The following is a 22,726-nucleotide window of genomic DNA, read 5'->3' as shown; positions in this document are numbered from 1 at the left end:
TTTATCTGGCTCGCTCGGAATGACTTTCGTTTCCGTAATGTGCCGCCCGGTGCTCTCGATGTCATCGCAAAGGTCCGCTCTCGTGTCAAGTTCAATCTACCTCTCCTTTTTAAGCGTTTCAAGTCCCCCCGTCGTCTACGTTATTTTCATCGTCAGTGGGGTGCGTCTGGCATTATCGGCTCTGTTTGCAATGGTCGTTTTTCTCTGTCCCAGTTCTAGTCCCATTGTCGCCCCAAGCTGTTGCTGTCTCGCGGCGTACCTACTCCTGTTAGGATGAGTCTTTCTGACTGGCGTCCTTGTCAGGTCTGCCATTCGCCGCTGCACAGTTCGGTTGTTTTTGTTTTGTCCTGTAGTCCTTCGTCCTGTTGGTTTGCTTGTTTGTTTGTTTGATGTGGAAATGCCATTCTCGAGTGTAAGTCGGACGAGGCGTCTCGTGAATGCTTTTCTTCGTTAGTTTTGTTTTTTTTTTTTGTTTGTAGGGGCGGGGTTCGATTCCCCGGTGACGTTTGACGTGCTGGTGCACCCCCGTTTGAGGCGAACCATTGTTGTTGATGGATGAGTCTGAATGTCTGGCAGCCATTGCACTCACCCTACCGGGGGGCTGCCATTCGCCTTAAACATAAAAAAAACTTACCTGACGCGGGAGGCACTTGGTGATCAGGGAGGCAGTCCTCTCAAGGTGAGGCTCTTTCATTGCACTTCGATTGGGGTTGACCCTTGCGATTACCCCAAATGTGGGTAACTCGAGCGTATAATTTCTGGTAGTGGGGACCTGCGTTCGCGCTTAGTCCCGCACCAAACCCCGGTGGCAAAGTTGGCTAATGGGAAGTTTGTTGGTAACGTTTCAGGCAGGGCAGGGAAGGAGATGCGGTGGCGGTGTAAGGACTAAGGAAGGTGAGTTGTATTTGTGAAGTCCACTGCTGAAATTGTAGGTGAATGTCCGTACTTGGTGCACTGAAAAACTGTGATTTCATTTCTCTCATTCTTGGCCGTACAGAGAGGGAGACGACGTGTTTATTTCAGCCGCATCGATTTCCATCGATAGACGAGTGAGACAAGAAAATGCCAGCGGGTCGAGCTCTTATCCTCGTGCATCGTTTCGAAAACGTAAGTGGATGTGTGTTTGTACTGCTCCATCGCGATAGATTTCTTTTGCGTTGTGTTATGTTGCGTTCTGGAGAGCCCCGTTTGCATTGAGTAACTGAGGACCCGCCAGATCAGTTGGCGTTACATTTCTGTGCCAACACTTTGTGGTTTCTCTATGTTATCAGTTAATTGGATTGTTATCATAAAAAGTAAATCTTTCATGGTTCAGGATAGTGTCTTTATCGGCCCTTTGAATACGTACTGTCCGTGTTGAGCAGGGAACAGTAAGACTTTGAAGTGCGCTACGTCACGTAAGTCACGTTTTCGCAAGATCAATGTTGTAGTGTTGTAGCCTTCGTTGTATACATATCATCCGGGCTAGGTTAACTTCCATCTAATGCATAACAGTGCATGCATTTTTTACTTGTCGTATCCTGTTCTTTGCTCACACGAAAAGATACGTTTCATGTCATAAACGTTGGATTGATAAGATCTCGCGCGCACGCGCTCCCTTGGGAATACAAGTTCCACTTTCTCGTGTGAACTATTTTGTTTTTGTCGTATGTCTCATCTTTGACATATCGTTGGCATGTTGTGTTCAAAAAACCTGGTTTGGAATGTGTCTTTCTTTCATTGAAAGAAACTGAGATTTTTTGAGATAATCAAGTGTACAGAAGAAAAAGGGAAGCCTACAACACGGGGTATTCCCAGGCGGTCTCCCATCCAAGTACTAAACCCCGCCCGACAGGGCTTAACTTCGGTGATCGGACGAGAACCGGTGTTTTCCCTGTGGTATGGTCGTAGACAAGTAATTTGCCGTGAAAATTAAACTTTGTTATAAGGGAAAATGAAAACGAGGTCAGAGCAAGCACAATGTGCATTTGTCCTCTTGCCGTCACGCAAGTGCCATGCAATGCTGGTGCTGCTGCCCACTGTACAAGAGCGATCGTTGTGTGCGCCTCGCTTTCAGGTTGGCTTTGGGCATTCCTTCCTTGGCACGGATTGTAACGGACCACCATATCTCGTGGCCATGAGACTGGGAGCACCTTGTCCGCCGTGAGCCATTTACGGGCATCGCTTCTCGGCCTTTTGGCTAAGATCAAGTGTAGTAATCTGTTCTTATCAGCTTAATATCTGATACGCTGCTCATCGAGCAGCTCATATATTAAACTGATTTTTGGAACTGGGCCGTGGAAAAGAGGCTTGCCTCGTCCCGGCCACGGGTTGCCTCGGTATAGCACTACCTCCGAGCGTGGCCCACTTCCCTCTGGGGAAGAAATAATCAAGTGAAAGCAGAAAAAGTGACCAAGCAACCAACCTTCACATTCTCTTCTCTTTTCTAGGTAGCATAGCAGCGAGTGGACAGCACGACACGACAGGACGAGGAGCACGTGACCTCCATTACCACATGGTATGCGCAGACAAGTTGCGTTTTGCGGTCCCGGAGAGGCTGAAAAGGCATACTTACCTGACGCGGGAGGCACTGTGATCAGGGAGGCAGTCCTCTCAAGGTGAGGCTCTTTCATTGCACTTCGATTGGGTTGACCCTTGCGATTACCCCAAATGTGGGTAACTCGAGCGTATAATTTCTGGTAGTGGGGACCTGCGTTCGCGCTAGTCCCCGCACCAAACCCCGGTGGCAAAGTTGGCTAATGGGAAGGTTTGTTGGTAACGTTTCAGGCAGGGCAGGGAAGGAGATGCGGTGGCGGTGTAAGGACTAAGGAAGGTGAGTTGTATTTGTGAAGTCCACTGCTGAAATTGTAGGTGAATGTTCCGTACTTGGTGCACTGAAAAACTGTGATTTCATTTCTCTCATTCTTGGCCGTACAGAGAGGGAGACGACGTGTTTATTTCAGCCGCATCGATTTCCATCGATAGACGAGTGAGACAAGAAAATGCCAGCGGGTCGAGCTCTTATCCTCGTGCATCGTTTCGAAAACGTAAGTGGATGTGTGTTTGTACTGCTCCATCGCGATAGATTTATTTTGCGTTGTGTTATGTTGCGTTCTGGAGAGCCCGTTTTGCATTGAGTAACTGAGGACCCGCCAGATCAGTTGGCGTTACATTTCTGTGGCCAACACTTTGTGGTTTCTCTATGTTATCAGTTAATTGGATTGTTATCATAAAAAGTAAATCTTTCATGGTCAGGATAGTGTCTTATCGGCCCTTTGAATACGTACTGTCCGTGTTGAGCAGGGAACAGTAAGACTTTGAAGTGCGCTACGTCACGTAAGTCACGTTTTCGCAAGATCAATGTTGTAGTGTTGTAGCCTTCGTTGTATACATATCATCCGGGCTAGGTTAACTTCCATCTAATGCATAACAGTGCATGCATTTTTTACTTGTCGTATCCTGTTCTTTGCTCACACGAAAAGATACGTTTCATGTCATAAACGTTGGATTGATAAGGTCTCGCGCGCACGCGCTCCCTTGGGAATACAAGTTCCACTTTCTCGTGTGAACTATTTTGTTTTTGTCGTATGTCTCATCTTTGACATATCGTTGGCATGTTGTGTTCAAAAAACCTGGTTTGGAATGTTCTTTCATTGAAAGAAACTGAGATTTTTTGAGATAATCAAGTGTACAGAAGGAAAAAGGGAAGCCTACAACACGGGGTATTCCCAGGCGGTCTCCCATCCAAGTACTAACCCCGCCCGACAGGGCTTAACTTCGGTGATCGGACGAGAACCGGTGTTTTCCCTGTGGTATGGTCGTAGACAAGTAATTTGCCGTGAAAATTAACTTTGTTATAAGGGAAAATGAAAACGAGGTCAGAGCAAGCACAATGTGCATTTGTCCTCTTGCCGTCAACGCAAGTGCCATGCAATGCTGGTGCTGCTGCCCACTGTACAAGAGCGATCGTTGTGTGCGCCTCGCTTTCAGGTTGGCTTTGGGCATTCCTTCCTTGGCACGGATTGTAATCGGACCACCATATCTCGTGGCCATGAGACTGGGAGCACCTTGTCCGCCGTGAGCATTTACGGGCATCCTGCCAAAAGTACTGAGATTCTGTTAAAAAATTACAAAATGTTAAAAACCACCAAGTGGTGGCACTTTATGTAAAGTGGCTGAGAATACAGGTGTGCGTCGTAAGGGGTACTGTTTGCTAGTGGTGGTACCGACAGTCTTGTTTCTTCGGGTGTTTCCTCCATCCTCCCAATCTGTTGAACCTTTGGAGGTGGAAATGGTTGAGGTATCCACTCCTCGTAAACGCGGTTGTGATTCCGTTGAGAACCTCCTCTGATAGCTCTTCTGTTACTCCTTCCCGGAAGGCTCTTACAAAGGTGGCTAAGAAGAGCGGAGCTGCGCCCTCTTCTACTAAATCGAAGACTCGTGCTTCAGCTGATACTGTCAAGTCTGCGAAGCACGAAGGTTTGCCTGATGTGTCGTTTTCCCTCCCCCAACGCAAAGCACGTACATAGTTACTCTTTTACTGTACTCCATTATGGCTCTGTCAGTTGTCTCAATTAACGTCAACGGTCTGCGAGACCAGTCTAAGCGAGCTGGGTTTGTACAGTGGCTTCATTCCTTGCCTGTTGTTTCCTGATGTAGTGTGCCTCCAAGAGGCCCACTGCATCTCCCTCAGTGAGTGTCAGTCCTGGTTTCCAGTCATCTGGTCTTTCCGTTGTGGTGTCTCCGGCTCTAATAAGTCCTTGTGGTTGTATGTTTTTGTTTTCGTCCAGTGTTGTCCCTTGTTAAATCTCTTCCTCTGATAGTTGTGGTCGGTTTTTGTTATGTGAGTTTTCTTTGCGTGGCGCTGTGTTCAGGGTTGCTTGCATTTATGCTCCCAATCGTAACCCTGATCGTGATGCCTTCCTGGACGGGGTCTCTTCCCGATTAGACCCTTCAGTTCCCACCCTCCTCGCCGGCGATTTTAATACCGTCTTTGATCGCGCTGCTGACCGTGTGGGCTCCGTGGTCGGTGATACCTCGCGTGAGAGTGTTGTTGCCCTTGGTCGTCTTTTTGACGATGTCTGTTGTATTGATATTTGGAGATACCTCCATCCGTCTTCCTCCGCCTTTACCTGGACTAAGGCGGATGGCTCTATCTCCTCCCGTATAGATCTAATTGGGTGCCCTTATGTCTGGGTTGCGTCTCTGTCTCTGTTTGTGAAATTCTTCCGTGTCCGTTTTCAGACCATTGTGCTGTGTCCTGCTCTCTTACTGTTCCTGACGTTATTCCTCCTGGTCCGGGGCTTTGGAAGCTTAATACCTCAGTCCTGGAGGAGGAGGAGTACTGGTCTGTCGCCTTATTTCTGACTTTTGGGCCGATTGGAAGGACTGTAAGCTCTGTTTTTCCTCTCTTTCCAAGTGGTGGGATTCCGGTAAAGCAAAGATCGAAGGGCATTACGGTATCTTACTGTGTGCGCCGGTCGCAGAAAGAATCTTGGTCACGCGATTTGTTGGCTAGTTGGCGGCACACCTCAAGGCACGGCTTGATGCTGGTTGCCTGTCTGTTTTAGGTGTTTATCGATCCACCCTTGAACAGCTTTCCGCCTATGACATCAGGGCTGCTCAAGGTGCCCAAGTACGGTCACGTGTGTCCGATGGGTTGAGGAGGGCGAAGTCTCATCGGCGTACTTTTTTCGTTTAGAGAAGAAACGGTCTGCTGACCGGTGGGTTTCTGCGCTTCGGAACCCTGATGGGTCCATTGTTTCAACACCTTCTGATCTGTGTTCTTCGTTCGCCACTTTCTACTCCTCTCTTTTTTTACTGCCTGTCCTACGGATTCCGCCGCTCAAGATATTCTTCTCAGTAATGTGTCCCTCGTCCTTTCATCTGCCCAAGCTGATCTTTGTGAGGGCTTTCTGACTCTTGAGGAGTGTCATCGTGCCCTTGTTGGCATGGCTCGTCGTAAAGCCCCGGGGTCCGATGGCCTCTCCCATGGAGTTTTAACTTGAAATTCTGGGACGTCCTTGGGTCTGATTTAGTGGAGGTCTTGAATTCGTGTTATCTGTCTGGTTCTATGTCTTTGTCTCAACGGCGGGGTCTCATATCCTTAATCTTTAAGAAGGGAGATCGGTTGGACGCTCGTAACTGGCGCCCCATCTCCCTTCTCAACGTCGACTATAAGCTTGCTTCTCGTGTTTATTGCTGGGCGCCTTCTCAAAGTTATCCATCTGGTTTGTTAGTGAGGATCAGACCTGCGGTGTTCCTGGCAGGTTTATTGGCGAGAATGTTGCTCTTTTGCGTGATGTGGTTGCCTTTGCCACGGAATCTGACATCCCGTTGCCGTTCTCTCCTTAGACCAGGAAAAGGCCTTTGATAGAGTGGATTGGTCATTTATGTGTGCTACTTTGTCGAGGATGGGTTTTGGCCCATCTTTTGTCCGTTGGGTTGTTCTGTTCTATTCTGCTGTCCAAAGCTCTGTAGTTGTTAATGGTTATCTGTCTCGGTTTTTTCCTTTGTCTCGTGGCGTGCGTCAGGGCTGTCCTTTGTCTCCATTATTGTATGTTCTAGTTTCTGAAGTGCTTGCTGTTAACATTCGTGCCAATCCACGTATCATTGGTCTTTCTGTCCCCGGGCCCCCGCGGGCCCTGTCTCCGATCTCGCAGTACGCCGATGACACCTCTCTCATTGTCACGTCTGATATTGCCATTGCTGCTATTTTTGAAGTTTATGCTCTTTTTGAAAGGGGTTCTGGTGCTAAGCTTAATCAGGGATCCAAATCCAAGGGATTGTGGCTCGGTTCGTGGTCTGGCAGGACTGACCCCCCTGTCACCCTGGACTGGGACCTCGGCCAAGATCAAAGTGCTGGGCGTCTTTATTGGGCCTGGGAATTTGGAGGAAGTGAACTGGCGTCCTAGGATTGATGCCGTGGAGAATGTGCTGGCTTCTTGGAGGCAACGCTCCCTGTCCTACGGCGGGAGAGCTCTCGTCATCAACGCCTTGGCCCTTTCTAGGGTTTTGGTACATTGCCTCCCTAATTCATGTCCCCCCTTGGGTTTCTTCCGAGCTTTGTAAATTGGTTTTTGGGTTTTTTTGGAAGGGCAAACGCGATCTGGTTTCTCGTGCTGTTGTTGTTCAGCCTACATCTGCTGGTGGGTTTTTCTGTCATTGATCTTCGTCTTAAGGTTTCTGCGCTTCTTGTCCAGTGGGTTCGGCGTTTCACTGTTTTCTCCGCGTAGTTGGGTCCATTTCTTTTCCTTTTGGTGTGATTCTCGTTTTGGTGTCCCTGCTCTTGATGTTGTTCTGTCCCGTCCTGAGGCCTTTTCCTCCAAGTCCCTCCCCCCGTTTTACTCTGCTCTTCTGTCTGCTTGGCGTTTGGTTGGTGGTTCCTTTTCCCGTCGGCGTCGTTCCTCCCTTGTCATTGCGTCTTTGTCCCCTCATCATGTTTGCTGCTGTTTCCTCTATCTCTGCAAATTCTGTTTATTTGTTTTTGCTGTCTGAGGATCGTCCGACTCCCCATTGTGTTGACAAGTTTTTTCCTTTGTATGGCTATACTCTCTACTGGCCTTCGACCTGGTCCCAATTGTTCTTCTTCAATCTTGACCGCCCAGTGATCGATCTCAACTGAAAGGTCGCCATGGCGTGTTGTACACTGCCGATCGCCTTGTCGGTTTTTGGGTACTCGGTCGACCCTTCTTGCTTTTTGCCGTCTTGCCTCTGAATGTCCTTCTCACTTGTTTTTCTCCTGCCCTCTTGCTCATAGTGTTCTTTCATGGTTACAGTCTCTATTGTTTGGTTTTTTCGTCTTCGTCCCCTTCTTTGGTTTGCCGTCACGTGCTGTTTGGTTTTTGACCCGGCTGAGATCCGTCGAGTTCCTCGTGTTTTCGTGTACATCCTAGGTTGTCTGTAAGTATTTTATCTGGCTCGCTCGGAATGACTTTCGTTTCCGTAATGTGCCGCCCGGTGCTCTCGATGTCATCGCAAAGGTCCGCTCTCGTGTCAAGTTCAATCTACCTCTCCTTTTTAAGCGTTTCAAGTCCCCCCGTCGTCTACGTTATTTTCATCGTCAGTGGGGTGCGTCTGGCATTATCGGCTCTGTTTGCAATGGTCGTTTTTCTCTGTCCCAGTTCTAGTCCCATTGTCGCCCCAAGCTGTTGCTGTCTCGCGGCGTACCTACTCCTGTTAGGATGAGTCTTTCTGACTGGCGTCCTTGTCAGGTCTGCCATTCGCCGCTGCACAGTTCGGTTGTTTTTGTTTTGTCCTGTAGTCCTTCGTCCTGTTGGTTTGCTTGTTTGTTTGTTTGATGTGGAAATGCCATTCTCGAGTGTAAGTCGGACGAGGCGTCTCGTGAATGCTTTTCTTCGTTAGTTTTGTTTTTTTTTTTTGTTTGTAGGGGCGGGGTTCGATTCCCCGGTGACGTTTGACGTGCTGGTGCACCCCCGTTTGAGGCGAACCATTGTTGTTGATGGATGAGTCTGAATGTCTGGCAGCCATTGCACTCACCCTACCGGGGGGCTGCCATTCGCCTTAAACATAAAAAAAACTTACCTGACGCGGGAGGCACTTGGTGATCAGGGAGGCAGTCCTCTCAAGGTGAGGCTCTTTCATTGCACTTCGATTGGGGTTGACCCTTGCGATTACCCCAAATGTGGGTAACTCGAGCGTATAATTTCTGGTAGTGGGGACCTGCGTTCGCGCTTAGTCCCGCACCAAACCCCGGTGGCAAAGTTGGCTAATGGGAAGTTTGTTGGTAACGTTTCAGGCAGGGCAGGGAAGGAGATGCGGTGGCGGTGTAAGGACTAAGGAAGGTGAGTTGTATTTGTGAAGTCCACTGCTGAAATTGTAGGTGAATGTCCGTACTTGGTGCACTGAAAAACTGTGATTTCATTTCTCTCATTCTTGGCCGTACAGAGAGGGAGACGACGTGTTTATTTCAGCCGCATCGATTTCCATCGATAGACGAGTGAGACAAGAAAATGCCAGCGGGTCGAGCTCTTATCCTCGTGCATCGTTTCGAAAACGTAAGTGGATGTGTGTTTGTACTGCTCCATCGCGATAGATTTCTTTTGCGTTGTGTTATGTTGCGTTCTGGAGAGCCCCGTTTGCATTGAGTAACTGAGGACCCGCCAGATCAGTTGGCGTTACATTTCTGTGCCAACACTTTGTGGTTTCTCTATGTTATCAGTTAATTGGATTGTTATCATAAAAAGTAAATCTTTCATGGTTCAGGATAGTGTCTTTATCGGCCCTTTGAATACGTACTGTCCGTGTTGAGCAGGGAACAGTAAGACTTTGAAGTGCGCTACGTCACGTAAGTCACGTTTTCGCAAGATCAATGTTGTAGTGTTGTAGCCTTCGTTGTATACATATCATCCGGGCTAGGTTAACTTCCATCTAATGCATAACAGTGCATGCATTTTTTACTTGTCGTATCCTGTTCTTTGCTCACACGAAAAGATACGTTTCATGTCATAAACGTTGGATTGATAAGATCTCGCGCGCACGCGCTCCCTTGGGAATACAAGTTCCACTTTCTCGTGTGAACTATTTTGTTTTTGTCGTATGTCTCATCTTTGACATATCGTTGGCATGTTGTGTTCAAAAAACCTGGTTTGGAATGTGTCTTTCTTTCATTGAAAGAAACTGAGATTTTTTGAGATAATCAAGTGTACAGAAGAAAAAGGGAAGCCTACAACACGGGGTATTCCCAGGCGGTCTCCCATCCAAGTACTAAACCCCGCCCGACAGGGCTTAACTTCGGTGATCGGACGAGAACCGGTGTTTTCCCTGTGGTATGGTCGTAGACAAGTAATTTGCCGTGAAAATTAAACTTTGTTATAAGGGAAAATGAAAACGAGGTCAGAGCAAGCACAATGTGCATTTGTCCTCTTGCCGTCACGCAAGTGCCATGCAATGCTGGTGCTGCTGCCCACTGTACAAGAGCGATCGTTGTGTGCGCCTCGCTTTCAGGTTGGCTTTGGGCATTCCTTCCTTGGCACGGATTGTAACGGACCACCATATCTCGTGGCCATGAGACTGGGAGCACCTTGTCCGCCGTGAGCCATTTACGGGCATCGCTTCTCGGCCTTTTGGCTAAGATCAAGTGTAGTAATCTGTTCTTATCAGCTTAATATCTGATACGCTGCTCATCGAGCAGCTCATATATTAAACTGATTTTTGGAACTGGGCCGTGGAAAAGAGGCTTGCCTCGTCCCGGCCACGGGTTGCCTCGGTATAGCACTACCTCCGAGCGTGGCCCACTTCCCTCTGGGGAAGAAATAATCAAGTGAAAGCAGAAAAAGTGACCAAGCAACCAACCTTCACATTCTCTTCTCTTTTCTAGGTAGCATAGCAGCGAGTGGACAGCACGACACGACAGGACGAGGAGCACGTGACCTCCATTACCACATGGTATGCGCAGACAAGTTGCGTTTTGCGGTCCCGGAGAGGCTGAAAAGGCATACTTACCTGACGCGGGAGGCACTGTGATCAGGGAGGCAGTCCTCTCAAGGTGAGGCTCTTTCATTGCACTTCGATTGGGTTGACCCTTGCGATTACCCCAAATGTGGGTAACTCGAGCGTATAATTTCTGGTAGTGGGGACCTGCGTTCGCGCTAGTCCCCGCACCAAACCCCGGTGGCAAAGTTGGCTAATGGGAAGGTTTGTTGGTAACGTTTCAGGCAGGGCAGGGAAGGAGATGCGGTGGCGGTGTAAGGACTAAGGAAGGTGAGTTGTATTTGTGAAGTCCACTGCTGAAATTGTAGGTGAATGTTCCGTACTTGGTGCACTGAAAAACTGTGATTTCATTTCTCTCATTCTTGGCCGTACAGAGAGGGAGACGACGTGTTTATTTCAGCCGCATCGATTTCCATCGATAGACGAGTGAGACAAGAAAATGCCAGCGGGTCGAGCTCTTATCCTCGTGCATCGTTTCGAAAACGTAAGTGGATGTGTGTTTGTACTGCTCCATCGCGATAGATTTATTTTGCGTTGTGTTATGTTGCGTTCTGGAGAGCCCGTTTTGCATTGAGTAACTGAGGACCCGCCAGATCAGTTGGCGTTACATTTCTGTGGCCAACACTTTGTGGTTTCTCTATGTTATCAGTTAATTGGATTGTTATCATAAAAAGTAAATCTTTCATGGTCAGGATAGTGTCTTATCGGCCCTTTGAATACGTACTGTCCGTGTTGAGCAGGGAACAGTAAGACTTTGAAGTGCGCTACGTCACGTAAGTCACGTTTTCGCAAGATCAATGTTGTAGTGTTGTAGCCTTCGTTGTATACATATCATCCGGGCTAGGTTAACTTCCATCTAATGCATAACAGTGCATGCATTTTTTACTTGTCGTATCCTGTTCTTTGCTCACACGAAAAGATACGTTTCATGTCATAAACGTTGGATTGATAAGATCTCGCGCGCACGCGCTCCCTTGGGAATACAAGTTCCACTTTCTCGTGTGAACTAATTTGTTTTTGTCGTATGTCTCATCTTTGACATATCGTTGGCATGTTGTGTTCAAAAAACTGGTTTGGAATGTTCTTTCATTGAAAGAAACTGAGATTTTTTGAGATAATCAAGTGTACAGAAGGAAAAAGGGAAGCCTACAACACGGGGTATTCCCAGGCGGTCTCCCATCCAAGTACTAACCCCGCCCGACAGGGCTTAACTTCGGTGATCGGACGAGAACCGGTGTTTTCCCTGTGGTATGGTCGTAGACAAGTAATTTGCCGTGAAAATTAACTTTGTTATAAGGGAAAATGAAAACGAGGTCAGAGCAAGCACAATGTGCATTTGTCCTCTTGCCGTCAACGCAAGTGCCATGCAATGCTGGTGCTGCTGCCCACTGTACAAGAGCGATCGTTGTGTGCGCCTCGCTTTCAGGTTGGCTTTGGGCATTCCTTCCTTGGCACGGATTGTAATCGGACCACCATATCTCGTGGCCATGAGACTGGGAGCACCTTGTCCGCCGTGAGCATTTACGGGCATCGCTTCTCGGCCTTTTGGCTAAGATCAAGTGTAGTATCTGTTCTTATCAGCTTAATATCTGATCGCTGCTCATCGAGCAGCTCATATATTAAACTGATTTTTGGAACTGGGCCGTGGAAAAGAGGCTTGCCTCGTCCCGGCCACGGGTTGCCTCGGTATAGCACTACCTCCGAGCGTGGCCCACTTCCCTCTGGGGAAGAAATAATCAAGTGAAAGCAGAAAAAGTGACCAAGCAACCAACCTTCACATTCTCTTCTCTTTTCTAGGTAGCATAGCAGCGAGTGGACAGCACGACACGACAGGACGAGGAGCACGTGACCTCCATTACCACATGGTATGCGCAGACAAGTTGCGTTTTGCGGTCCCGGAGAGGCTGAAAAGGCATACTTACCTGACGCGGGAGGCACTGTGATCAGGGAGGCAGTCCTCTCAAGGTGAGGCTCTTTCATTGCACTTCGATTGGGTTGACCCTTGCGATTACCCCAAATGTGGGTAACTCGAGCGTATAATTTCTGGTAGTGGGGACCTGCGTTCGCGCTAGTCCCCGCACCAAACCCCGGTGGCAAAGTTGGCTAATGGGAAGGTTTGTTGGTAACGTTTCAGGCAGGGCAGGGAAGGAGATGCGGTGGCGGTGTAAGGACTAAGGAAGGTGAGTTGTATTTGTGAAGTCCACTGCTGAAATTGTAGGTGAATGTTCCGTACTTGGTGCACTGAAAAACTGTGATTTCATTTCTCTCATTCTTGGCCGTACAGAGAGGGAGACGACGTGTTTATTTCAGCCGCATCGATTTCCATCGATAGACGAGTGAGACAAGAAAATGCCAGCGGGTCGAGCTCTTATCCTCGTGCATCGTTTCGAAAACGTAAGTGGATGTGTGTTTGTACTGCTCCATCGCGATAGATTTATTTTGCGTTGTGTTATGTTGCGTTCTGGAGAGCCCGTTTTGCATTGAGTAACTGAGGACCCGCCAGATCAGTTGGCGTTACATTTCTGTGGCCAACACTTTGTGGTTTCTCTATGTTATCAGTTAATTGGATTGTTATCATAAAAAGTAAATCTTTCATGGTCAGGATAGTGTCTTATCGGCCCTTTGAATACGTACTGTCCGTGTTGAGCAGGGAACAGTAAGACTTTGAAGTGCGCTACGTCACGTAAGTCACGTTTTCGCAAGATCAATGTTGTAGTGTTGTAGCCTTCGTTGTATACATATCATCCGGGCTAGGTTAACTTCCATCTAATGCATAACAGTGCATGCATTTTTTACTTGTCGTATCCTGTTCTTTGCTCACACGAAAAGATACGTTTCATGTCATAAACGTTGGATTGATAAGGTCTCGCGCGCACGCGCTCCCTTGGGAATACAAGTTCCACTTTCTCGTGTGAACTATTTTGTTTTTGTCGTATGTCTCATCTTTGACATATCGTTGGCATGTTGTGTTCAAAAAACCTGGTTTGGAATGTTCTTTCATTGAAAGAAACTGAGATTTTTTGAGATAATCAAGTGTACAGAAGGAAAAAGGGAAGCCTACAACACGGGGTATTCCCAGGCGGTCTCCCATCCAAGTACTAACCCCGCCCGACAGGGCTTAACTTCGGTGATCGGACGAGAACCGGTGTTTTCCCTGTGGTATGGTCGTAGACAAGTAATTTGCCGTGAAAATTAACTTTGTTATAAGGGAAAATGAAAACGAGGTCAGAGCAAGCACAATGTGCATTTGTCCTCTTGCCGTCAACGCAAGTGCCATGCAATGCTGGTGCTGCTGCCCACTGTACAAGAGCGATCGTTGTGTGCGCCTCGCTTTCAGGTTGGCTTTGGGCATTCCTTCCTTGGCACGGATTGTAATCGGACCACCATATCTCGTGGCCATGAGACTGGGAGCACCTTGTCCGCCGTGAGCATTTACGGGCATCGCTTCTCGGCCTTTTGGCTAAGTTCTGAAAGGCTGTTTTTGCTTTTTCTCTCCACAGATTGCAGGATGTCAGACAGTCTGCCGATGGAGAGTGCCCAACCAATTCAAGAAACGCCAGTTCTTTTCAGCGAGAGCGGTACGTGGAGCAACGTTCCTGACGAGATGTCCATCGATGTGGAACATGCTAATTCAGAAAAGTCTCAGGGGACCAGCCTAATTGCGCCTGATTACTTGTTTACTCCAGTGGAATCCCAAGGGTCCGTCCAAAACGCGTCTGGGGACCATGTGCACATACCTGTTGCTGTCGAGTCAATGATGAGCAATGGTGTGGCTTTTGCATGTACAGCAGATTCATGGAACGTTGGCGAGGACAATGTGAGCCTAAAAAAACCCTTTTCAATTTATTTTACCTTTGATACGCCTTGCGTTTGTAATGATGTTGTTATGGGGCTAATTGATGTCGGAGTTTCGTACGAAGATATTCTCTCTATTCAACGTCGCCTATCTTCGAACACGTGGGTCATTGCCCTTCGAACTGCCGAGGCAAAAAACACAGCCTTGAGCGCGTGGCATTTGACTATTGCGGGTCACCGCGTTTTCCTCGCTGATTGTGACAACCAAATACGTCTAGTGAAGATTTATAACGCCCCAAACGAAATGCCGGATACTGTACTTATTGGCCGTTTGTCCGCTTATGGCACAGTGCTTTCCTTTCGACGTGACCTCGCTGCTGACACCATCTTTAACGGAATCCGTACAGCGCGTATGCGAATTGAAAGACCCATTCCATCCACTGTACGGATTGTCCGAGAATTCGTTCGCATTTGGTACCCGGGACAGCCTAAGGCTTGTCGGCGCTGTGGGGATTTAGGGCACTTGATTAAAGACTGCACTTCGGTGCGGTGTTTTAACTGTGAACAGTCTGGCCACCGGGCCGACGAATGTGAGATACCAATTATGTGTTCAATCTGCCGGTCTGATAGTCATCGTGAGCATCGTTGCCCTTATTTATTGTTCAGTGCTAACGTAAATGTTGAGAATTCACAGGAATCAAGTACAGGTCCTCCCACGTCATATGCGAGCGCGGCTAAAGCCCCTCGCGCAGTTCCGTCGCAGCCTACCCTGGACAAACGTGCTGAAGTCAAGGAGAAGGAGAAAACGAAGGAGAAAACGAAGGAGAAAACAAAGGAGAAAACAGAAGAGATGGAGGAAAATGGAAAGCAGAAGCCGAAGGAGAGTGGGAAACAGAAAACGGAGAAAGAGAATGAAAAGCAGAAAATGGAGAAGGAGAGTAGCAGGCAGAGGTCGGAGAAGGAGAAGGGAGAGCAGAAGATGGAGAAGGATAGGAGCCGCGAGTACGAGCGTGAGTCTCGTGAGAAACACGGCCGGGATGACGACCGGGATCGGGATCGTGAGCGTAACCGGGACCGCGATCGCGATCGCGATCACGGCCCGGAACGCGAGCGAGACCGTGATCGGAGTCGTCACCACCACCATCACCGGCGTGAGCACTCACGGGACGAGGACCGCCGCCGTCGCAGGTCAAGGGACAGAGACCATCGGGAATGGGGCCGTGAGCCTGCTTCCAGTGAGGAAGACATCACGGATTCTGACGGAGAATGGACAACGGTGCGCGGTAGGAAAAGCAGACATAAGCATCACTAATGAACTGTAATGTTTAAGTTAGCGACACTTAATGTGCGTGGGCTTGTCTCGCCCGCTAAACAGGATCTCGTGTTAAGTGAACTATCGCGCTCAGACCTAGACATCATCCTTTTGCAAGAAACTCATGTCTCGCGTAAATCCCAGGCAGATGATATAGCTAAAAGGTGGCCCGGTGATTGCTTCTGGTCATTTGGGACGGGGAAAAAGGCTGGGGTGGCCATGTTCGTCTCGCCACGTTTTCAGGGGAAGGTTTCCAGGTTTGTTTTTGATTCTGACGGCCGAATTTTTAGTGCGTTAATCCAGATTGGAGCTTGTCAATTTAACTTAGTGAACATTTATGCTCCAAACACCGTTTCGGGTCGCAGGGCTTTCTTTCGGAATTTGCACGACTATTTTTTATCCCCTGGTCGCATTGTTGCTGGGGATTTTAATTGTATTGACAATACACTCGATCGCCTCCGTGTTTCTAACGATTCTTTGCCGGATAAGTCTACTTTTCGTCAGCTTATGTCAGATTGCTCGTTAATTGACGTTTGGCGTAAACAACACTCCCGAGGGAAGTCATACACGTGGGCCAATGCAAATTACAGTCAGGCCTCTCGGCTCGATCGCTTTTTGGTTTCTAGATCTCTTGAACATTGTGTTGATTGTCCTAGAGTTTCCCCTGCAGTTTTTCCGATCACGATTTTGTAAATCTGAACTTCTCTTCTGCTGATTGTCCTGGCGCTCGAAGCGGTGTTTGGAAATTTAATTCATCTCTCCTAAATGATGCTAATTTTAAGCGTGAATTGTCCCAACTCATTAATGACCAGAAGCAACGCACGGGCGACTTTCAGTCGATGGGATCATGGTGGGATGATTTGAAAGTGACCATTCGGGACTTTTGTCAAAAATATTGCTCTCGCAAACGCAAATCGTCGAATCATACTCGGACTCTTTTGATAAACCGCTTAATTCGGGCTAAAAATGACTTTGCCCGCGGGAATGAGTCTAGGTCTGTGGAGATTAGGGATCTCGAATGCTCTCTCTCGTCTCTTGCTAGGCAAGAGGCAGAGGGCGCCAAAATTCGCTCTCGAGCTAAATGGATTGAGGAAGGTGAAAAACCCACGCGCTATTTCTTTCGCCGCGAGCAGCAAAGGGCTGCAAAAAATACTTTTGAATCCCTGGTGAATTCTCAAGGACAAGAGACGTCGTCTCAGGCCGATATGGAAGCTATTCTTGTGGACTTTTATAAGACTCTCTATGCTAAGGATAATCTCGATTTACAAATACAGGAAAGTTTAATTGATGATCTAGAATTTTCTTTGACTGAAACTGAGCGTGATAGTTGCGAAGGAGAATTCACTAAGGAAGAGCTTTTTGCAGCCTTGGGTGGTCTCCAAACCGGGAAATCGCCCGGTTCGGATGGCCTCCCAACAGAATTTTATAAGGCCTTTTGGCAAGATTTAGGCGATGTCTTGGTGACAGTTTTAAATGAGAACTTCCATCTCGGTACCCTGACTGACAGCCAGCGTGGGGGTCTCCTACGCTTGCTGTATAAGAAAGGTGACAAACGACTTGCCAAGAATTGGAGACCGATTTCATTGCTAAACACCGACTATAAATTGGCTTCTAAAGTTATCACAGAACGTTTAAAACCAGTGATGCAGTCTCTTGTTCACCGGGATCAGACGTGTGGGGTGGTGGGTAGATCGATTTTTTCAAACCTTCAACTTATCCGGGATATGCTCGATATGATCGACAAAACCAATGAGACGGGCATTTTAGTCACACTTGACCAAGAAAAGGCCTTTGACCGCGTGGACCACGATTTTCTCATGCGCGTACTCTCTAAGTTTGGGTTTGGACCGTCTTTCCGTGGGTGGGTTAGTTTATTTTACAAGGACGTTTTTTCCCGTGTTATCTGCAACGGAAATCTTTCTGCGCCAGTTTTTCTTGAAAGGGGTGTGAGGCAGGGCTGCCCTCTCTCCCCCCCTCTATGTCTTGGTCTCAGAAGTTTTGTCGACGCAGATCCGTAAATGTAGGGACATTGAAGGTTTCCGGCTCCCTGGAGCCGGGGGCCTTCAATTCAAGGTTTCTCAGTATGCCGATGATGCCACGCTTTTTGTCAAGACTGAACGCTCTCTCTGCTCCCTTTTGCAAATTGTTGGAAAGTATGAACGCGGATCGGGGGCCAAGCTTAACACCTCCAAATCCGAGGCCATGTGGCTGGGGAGGTGGAGAACCAATGGGGCCTCACCTTTTGGCCTAACTTGGGTTTTGAAACTTCGTATCCTTGGTGTCTACTTTTCTAATGGATTGACCTCGGTCGAATCCGAAAATTGGCGAACTAAAATTGACAAGCTTGAATTAGTATTGAACTTATGGAAACAGAGAGAACTGTCCTTCTTGGGCCGCGCTTTAATTGTAAACATTTTGGGCGCTAGTCGCTTTTATCATGTTGCCAAGATTCTCCCGCCCCCAAACTGGGTGTGCGAACGGTTCGAACGCCTTGTGTGGTCCTTTATTTGGAACGGCAGAATGGAAAATGTGAGCCGGAAGCGCTGTTGCGCTCCTTTCAAACTCGGGGGTCTAAATGTAGTGGACTTTCGTACCAAATGCGTCAGCCTTCGCTTATCTTGTTTTTCCAGCCTTCGGGATGACTTCGGTGCCTCTAAATGGCATTATTTTGCCCGCTATTTTATCGGCTCTCGTTTGGCTCGTTTTGATGCTCGTTTTGCCTTTCGGTCCAATTTATGTCCAGTTTCTGCTCTGCCTTCCAACTTTTACCGCAAAGCCTTGGAACACTTCCAGCGTCTCTTTACGAAACTAGGTAAATTGCCCGACGATTTGTCCTGTAAGAATATTTATAGTTTGTTTTTTGACCTGCCTGATGCTGCCCCGCTGTGCGCTGGTTTTTGGAGGGCTGTGGTCGGCCGTCCAATCAACTGGTGGGCAGCGGTGTGGCGTAAGTCCCGATTTAAGCTGGTTGAAAACAGGAAAAATGACCTCCTGTGGTTGATACTTCACGATGTGGTTCGGACTCGCTGTAACCTCAAAGCCTGGGGTTACATTGACTCCGACCGCTGCGCCGTATGTTCCAGGATAGAAACTAGTCAACACTGTTTTCTTGACTGCCCTCGGGTTTTAGAAGTGTGGAACCATTTTGTCCCTACTCTTTCTCGCCTACAGGGCTCCCCGTTTATCCCCTCCTTTCAGGCAGTTGTATTCCCTTTAGCCAATTTTGCTCATTCGCGTTTATCGGTTTACCACTATTTTCTCGCTACCGTTTTGTTTTTCGTGTGGCAATCGCGAAATCTGGCCACGTTTCGAAATCGCGTCCTGAGCTCTTGCGACATTATAGGCCTCGTTACCAAAGATATCAAGACCCGTATCTTAGGAGAACCCGTTGGGCGAGTAAAAGAGGTCTGGGCTGTAAATAAAGTACTTTGCTCTGTAAATAGCGATTCTGTTTTGTTCCACCTCCACTGATTCTGCCTTACATCTTGATTCCCTGTAATTAATCTTCGGTTGTTTTTCTACACTTGATTGCTAAAATTTATCGTTTTGTGTCTTGTGCGAATCGCAGCTCTGGAGTGTAAGTCGGACGAGGCATCTCCAGAGTGTGTTTTTTTTTTGTTAATCCTTGCATGTTTTGTTACAAAACCCTGTATATATTGTAATTACGCAACCTCCTTTGTTATTGTTAGAGCATAATTGCTCATTTTTGTAATTCGCTTTTCACACTTGATTTATTGTAATCCAATTCTTAGTAACTTCGTATTTATACAACGAGTTGATTGTAAATAAGTGTAATTATCCTCCGTGGCCTTTGTCACGGTTGTAAATAAAATTTTATCAAAAAAAAAAAAAATCTGTTCTTATCAGCTTAATATCTGATACGCTGCTCATCGAGCAGCTCATATATTAAACTGATTTTTGGAACTGGGCCGTGGAAAAGAGGCTTGCCTCGTCCCGGCCACGGGTTGCCTCGGTATAGCACTACCTCCGAGCGTGGCCCACTTCCCTCTGGGGAAGAAATAATCAAGTGAAAGCAGAAAAAGTGACCAAGCAACCAACCTTCACATTCTCTTCTCTTTTCTAGGTAGCATAGCAGCGAGTGGACAGCACGACACGACAGGACGAGGAGCACGTGACCTCCATTACCACATGGTATGCGCAGACAAGTTGCGTTTTGCGGTCCCGGAGAGGCTGAAAAGGCATACTTACCTGACGCGGGAGGCACTGTGATCAGGGAGGCAGTCCTCTCAAGGTGAGGCTCTTTCATTGCACTTCGATTGGGTTGACCCTTGCGATTACCCCAAATGTGGGTAACTCGAGCGTATAATTTCTGGTAGTGGGGACCTGCGTTCGCGCTAGTCCCCGCACCAAACCCCGGTGGCAAAGTTGGCTAATGGGAAGGTTTGTTGGTAACGTTTCAGGCAGGGCAGGGAAGGAGATGCGGTGGCGGTGTAAGGACTAAGGAAGGTGAGTTGTATTTGTGAAGTCCACTGCTGAAATTGTAGGTGAATGTTCCGTACTTGGTGCACTGAAAAACTGTGATTTCATTTCTCTCATTCTTGGCCGTACAGAGAGGGAGACGACGTGTTTATTTCAGCCGCATCGATTTCCATCGATAGACGAGTGAGACAAGAAAATGCCAGCGGGTCGAGCTCTTATCCTCGTGCATCGTTTCGAAAACGTAAGTGGATGTGTGTTTGTACTGCTCCATCGCGATAGATTTATTTTGCGTTGTGTTATGTTGCGTTCTGGAGAGCCCGTTTTGCATTGAGTAACTGAGGACCCGCCAGATCAGTTGGCGTTACATTTCTGTGGCCAACACTTTGTGGTTTCTCTATGTTATCAGTTAATTGGATTGTTATCATAAAAAGTAAATCTTTCATGGTCAGGATAGTGTCTTATCGGCCCTTTGAATACGTACTGTCCGTGTTGAGCAGGGAACAGTAAGACTTTGAAGTGCGCTACGTCACGTAAGTCACGTTTTCGCAAGATCAATGTTGTAGTGTTGTAGCCTTCGTTGTATACATATCATCCGGGCTAGGTTAACTTCCATCTAATGCATAACAGTGCATGCATTTTTTACTTGTCGTATCCTGTTCTTTGCTCACACGAAAAGATACGTTTCATGTCATAAACGTTGGATTGATAAGATCTCGCGCGCACGCGCTCCCTTGGGAATACAAGTTCCACTTTCTCGTGTGAACTATTTTGTTTTTGTCGTATGTCTCATCTTTGACATATCGTTGGCATGTTGTGTTCAAAAAACCTGGTTTGGAATGTTCTTTCATTGAAAGAAACTGAGATTTTTTGAGATAATCAAGTGTACAGAAGGAAAAAGGGAAGCCTACAACACGGGGTATTCCCAGGCGGTCTCCCATCCAAGTACTAACCCCGCCCGACAGGGCTTAACTTCGGTGATCGGACGAGAACCGGTGTTTTCCCTGTGGTATGGTCGTAGACAAGTAATTTGCCGTGAAAATTAACTTTGTTATAAGGGAAAATGAAAACGAGGTCAGAGCAAGCACAATGTGCATTTGTCCTCTTGCCGTCAACGCAAGTGCCATGCAATGCTGGTGCTGCTGCCCACTGTACAAGAGCGATCGTTGTGTGCGCCTCGCTTTCAGGTTGGCTTTGGGCATTCCTTCCTTGGCACGGATTGTAATCGGACCACCATATCTCGTGGCCATGAGACTGGGAGCACCTTGTCCGCCGTGAGCATTTACGGGCATCCGCTTCTCGGCCTTTTGGCTAAGTTCTGAAAGGCTGTTTTTGCTTTTTCTCTCCCACAGATTGCAGGATGTCAGACAGTCTGCCGATGGAGAGTGCCCAACCAATTCAAGAAACGCCAGTTCTTTTCAGCGAGAGCGGTACGTGGAGCAACGTTCCTGACGAGATGTCCATCGATGTGGAACATGCTAATTCAGAAAAGTCTCAGGGGACCAGCCTAATTGCGCCTGATTACTTTGTTTACTCCAGTGGAATCCCAAGGGTCCGTCCAAAACGCGTCTGGGGACCATGTGCACATACCTGTTGCTGTCGAGTCAATGATGAGCAATGGTGTGGCTTTTGCATGTACAGCAGATTCATGGAACGTTGGCGAGGACAATGTGAGCCTAAAAAAACCCTTTTCAATTTATTTTACCTTTGATACGCCTTGCGTTTGTAATGTTGTTATGGGGCTAATTGATGTCGGAGTTTCGTACGAAGATATTCTCTCTATTCAACGTCGCCTATCTTCGAACACGTGGGTCATTGCCCTTCGAACTGCCGAGGCAAAAAACACAGCCTTGAGCGCGTGGCATTTGACTATTGCGGGTCACCGCGTTTTTTCCTCGCTGATTGTGACAACCAAATACGTCTAGTGAAGATTTATAACGCCCCAAACGAAAATGCCGGATACTGTACTTATTGGCCGTTTGTCCGCTTATGGCACAGTGCTTTCCTTTCGACGTGACCTCGCTGCTGACACCATCTTTAACGGAATCCGTACAGCGCGTATGCGAATTGAAAGACCCATTCCATCCACTGTACGGATTGTCCGAGAATTCGTTCGCATTTGGTACCCGGGACAGCCTAAGGCTTGTCGGCGCTGTGGGATTTAGGGCACTTGATTAAAGACTGCACTTCGGTGCGGTGTTTTAACTGTGAACAGTCTGGCCACCGGGCCGACGAATGTGAGATACCAATTATGTGTTCAATCTGCCGGTCTGATAGTCATCGTGAGCATCGTTGCCCTTATTTATTGTTCAGTGCTAACGTAAATGTTGAGAATTCACAGGAATCAAGTACAGGTCCTCCCACGTCATATGCGAGCGCGGCTAAAGCCCCTCGCGCAGTTCCGTCGCAGCCTACCCTGGACAAACGTGCTGAAGTCAAGGAGAAGGAGAAAACGAAGGAGAAAACGAAGGAGAAAACAAAGGAGAAAACAGAAGAGATGGAGGAAAATGGAAAGCAGAAGCCGAAGGAGAGTGGGAAACAGAAAACGGAGAAAGAGAATGAAAAGCAGAAAATGGAGAAGGAGAGTAGCAGGCAGAGGTCGGAGAAGGAGAAGGGAGAGCAGAAGATGGAGAAGGATAGGAGCCGCGAGTACGAGCGTGAGTCTCGTGAGAAAACACGGCCGGGATGACGACCGGGATCGGGATCGTGAGCGTAACCGGGACCGCGATCGCGATCGCGATCACGGCCGGG

The 22,726-nt window shown here is 47.8% G+C and overlaps 15 non-coding genes and 1 pseudogene across 15 annotated transcripts; 10 read left to right on the top strand and 6 right to left on the bottom strand.

The window, feature by feature from the left end:
* The first annotated feature begins 626 nt into the window (after positions 1 to 626).
* Positions 627 to 794, top strand: LOC138031020 (U1 spliceosomal RNA). The gene has a single exon (XR_011128128.1). It is a non-coding gene; the product is annotated as a U1 spliceosomal RNA (small nuclear RNA).
* A 978-nt stretch (positions 795 to 1,772) lies between these two features.
* Positions 1,773 to 1,892, bottom strand: LOC138031088 (5S ribosomal RNA). Its single transcript, XR_011128187.1, has one exon. It is a non-coding gene; the product is annotated as a 5S ribosomal RNA (ribosomal RNA).
* A 267-nt stretch (positions 1,893 to 2,159) lies between these two features.
* Positions 2,160 to 2,352, top strand: LOC138031032 (U2 spliceosomal RNA). Its single transcript, XR_011128139.1, has one exon. It is a non-coding gene; the product is annotated as a U2 spliceosomal RNA (small nuclear RNA).
* A 194-nt stretch (positions 2,353 to 2,546) lies between these two features.
* LOC138031001 (U1 spliceosomal RNA) lies at positions 2,547 to 2,710 on the top strand. Its single transcript, XR_011128110.1, has one exon. It is a non-coding gene; the product is annotated as a U1 spliceosomal RNA (small nuclear RNA).
* Positions 2,711 to 3,686: 976 nt separating this feature from the next.
* Positions 3,687 to 3,805, bottom strand: LOC138031077 (5S ribosomal RNA). The gene has a single exon (XR_011128176.1). It is a non-coding gene; the product is annotated as a 5S ribosomal RNA (ribosomal RNA).
* A 4,710-nt stretch (positions 3,806 to 8,515) lies between these two features.
* On the top strand, positions 8,516 to 8,683 carry LOC138031019 (U1 spliceosomal RNA). Its single transcript, XR_011128127.1, has one exon. It is a non-coding gene; the product is annotated as a U1 spliceosomal RNA (small nuclear RNA).
* Positions 8,684 to 9,661: 978 nt separating this feature from the next.
* Positions 9,662 to 9,781, bottom strand: LOC138031087 (5S ribosomal RNA). The gene has a single exon (XR_011128186.1). It is a non-coding gene; the product is annotated as a 5S ribosomal RNA (ribosomal RNA).
* A 267-nt stretch (positions 9,782 to 10,048) lies between these two features.
* LOC138031031 (U2 spliceosomal RNA) lies at positions 10,049 to 10,241 on the top strand. The gene has a single exon (XR_011128138.1). It is a non-coding gene; the product is annotated as a U2 spliceosomal RNA (small nuclear RNA).
* A 194-nt stretch (positions 10,242 to 10,435) lies between these two features.
* On the top strand, positions 10,436 to 10,599 carry LOC138031000 (U1 spliceosomal RNA). The gene has a single exon (XR_011128109.1). It is a non-coding gene; the product is annotated as a U1 spliceosomal RNA (small nuclear RNA).
* Positions 10,600 to 11,574: 975 nt separating this feature from the next.
* On the bottom strand, positions 11,575 to 11,693 carry LOC138031076 (5S ribosomal RNA). Its single transcript, XR_011128175.1, has one exon. It is a non-coding gene; the product is annotated as a 5S ribosomal RNA (ribosomal RNA).
* A 267-nt stretch (positions 11,694 to 11,960) lies between these two features.
* On the top strand, positions 11,961 to 12,151 carry LOC138031035 (U2 spliceosomal RNA). Its single transcript, XR_011128142.1, has one exon. It is a non-coding gene; the product is annotated as a U2 spliceosomal RNA (small nuclear RNA).
* A 194-nt stretch (positions 12,152 to 12,345) lies between these two features.
* LOC138030999 (U1 spliceosomal RNA) lies at positions 12,346 to 12,509 on the top strand. The gene has a single exon (XR_011128108.1). It is a non-coding gene; the product is annotated as a U1 spliceosomal RNA (small nuclear RNA).
* A 976-nt stretch (positions 12,510 to 13,485) lies between these two features.
* On the bottom strand, positions 13,486 to 13,604 carry LOC138031075 (5S ribosomal RNA). The gene has a single exon (XR_011128174.1). It is a non-coding gene; the product is annotated as a 5S ribosomal RNA (ribosomal RNA).
* A 5,760-nt stretch (positions 13,605 to 19,364) lies between these two features.
* On the top strand, positions 19,365 to 19,545 carry LOC138031054 (U2 spliceosomal RNA; annotated as a pseudogene).
* A 194-nt stretch (positions 19,546 to 19,739) lies between these two features.
* LOC138030998 (U1 spliceosomal RNA) lies at positions 19,740 to 19,903 on the top strand. Its single transcript, XR_011128107.1, has one exon. It is a non-coding gene; the product is annotated as a U1 spliceosomal RNA (small nuclear RNA).
* Positions 19,904 to 20,879: 976 nt separating this feature from the next.
* LOC138031074 (5S ribosomal RNA) lies at positions 20,880 to 20,998 on the bottom strand. The gene has a single exon (XR_011128173.1). It is a non-coding gene; the product is annotated as a 5S ribosomal RNA (ribosomal RNA).
* Between the last annotated feature and the right edge of the window lie 1,728 nt (positions 20,999 to 22,726).

Source organism: Montipora capricornis, chromosome 13 (assembly GCF_036669925.1).
Source record: "Montipora capricornis isolate CH-2021 chromosome 13, ASM3666992v2, whole genome shotgun sequence".
NCBI lineage: Eukaryota > Metazoa > Cnidaria > Anthozoa > Scleractinia > Acroporidae > Montipora > Montipora capricornis.
This window is presented reverse-complemented; position numbering and strand designations above follow the sequence as displayed.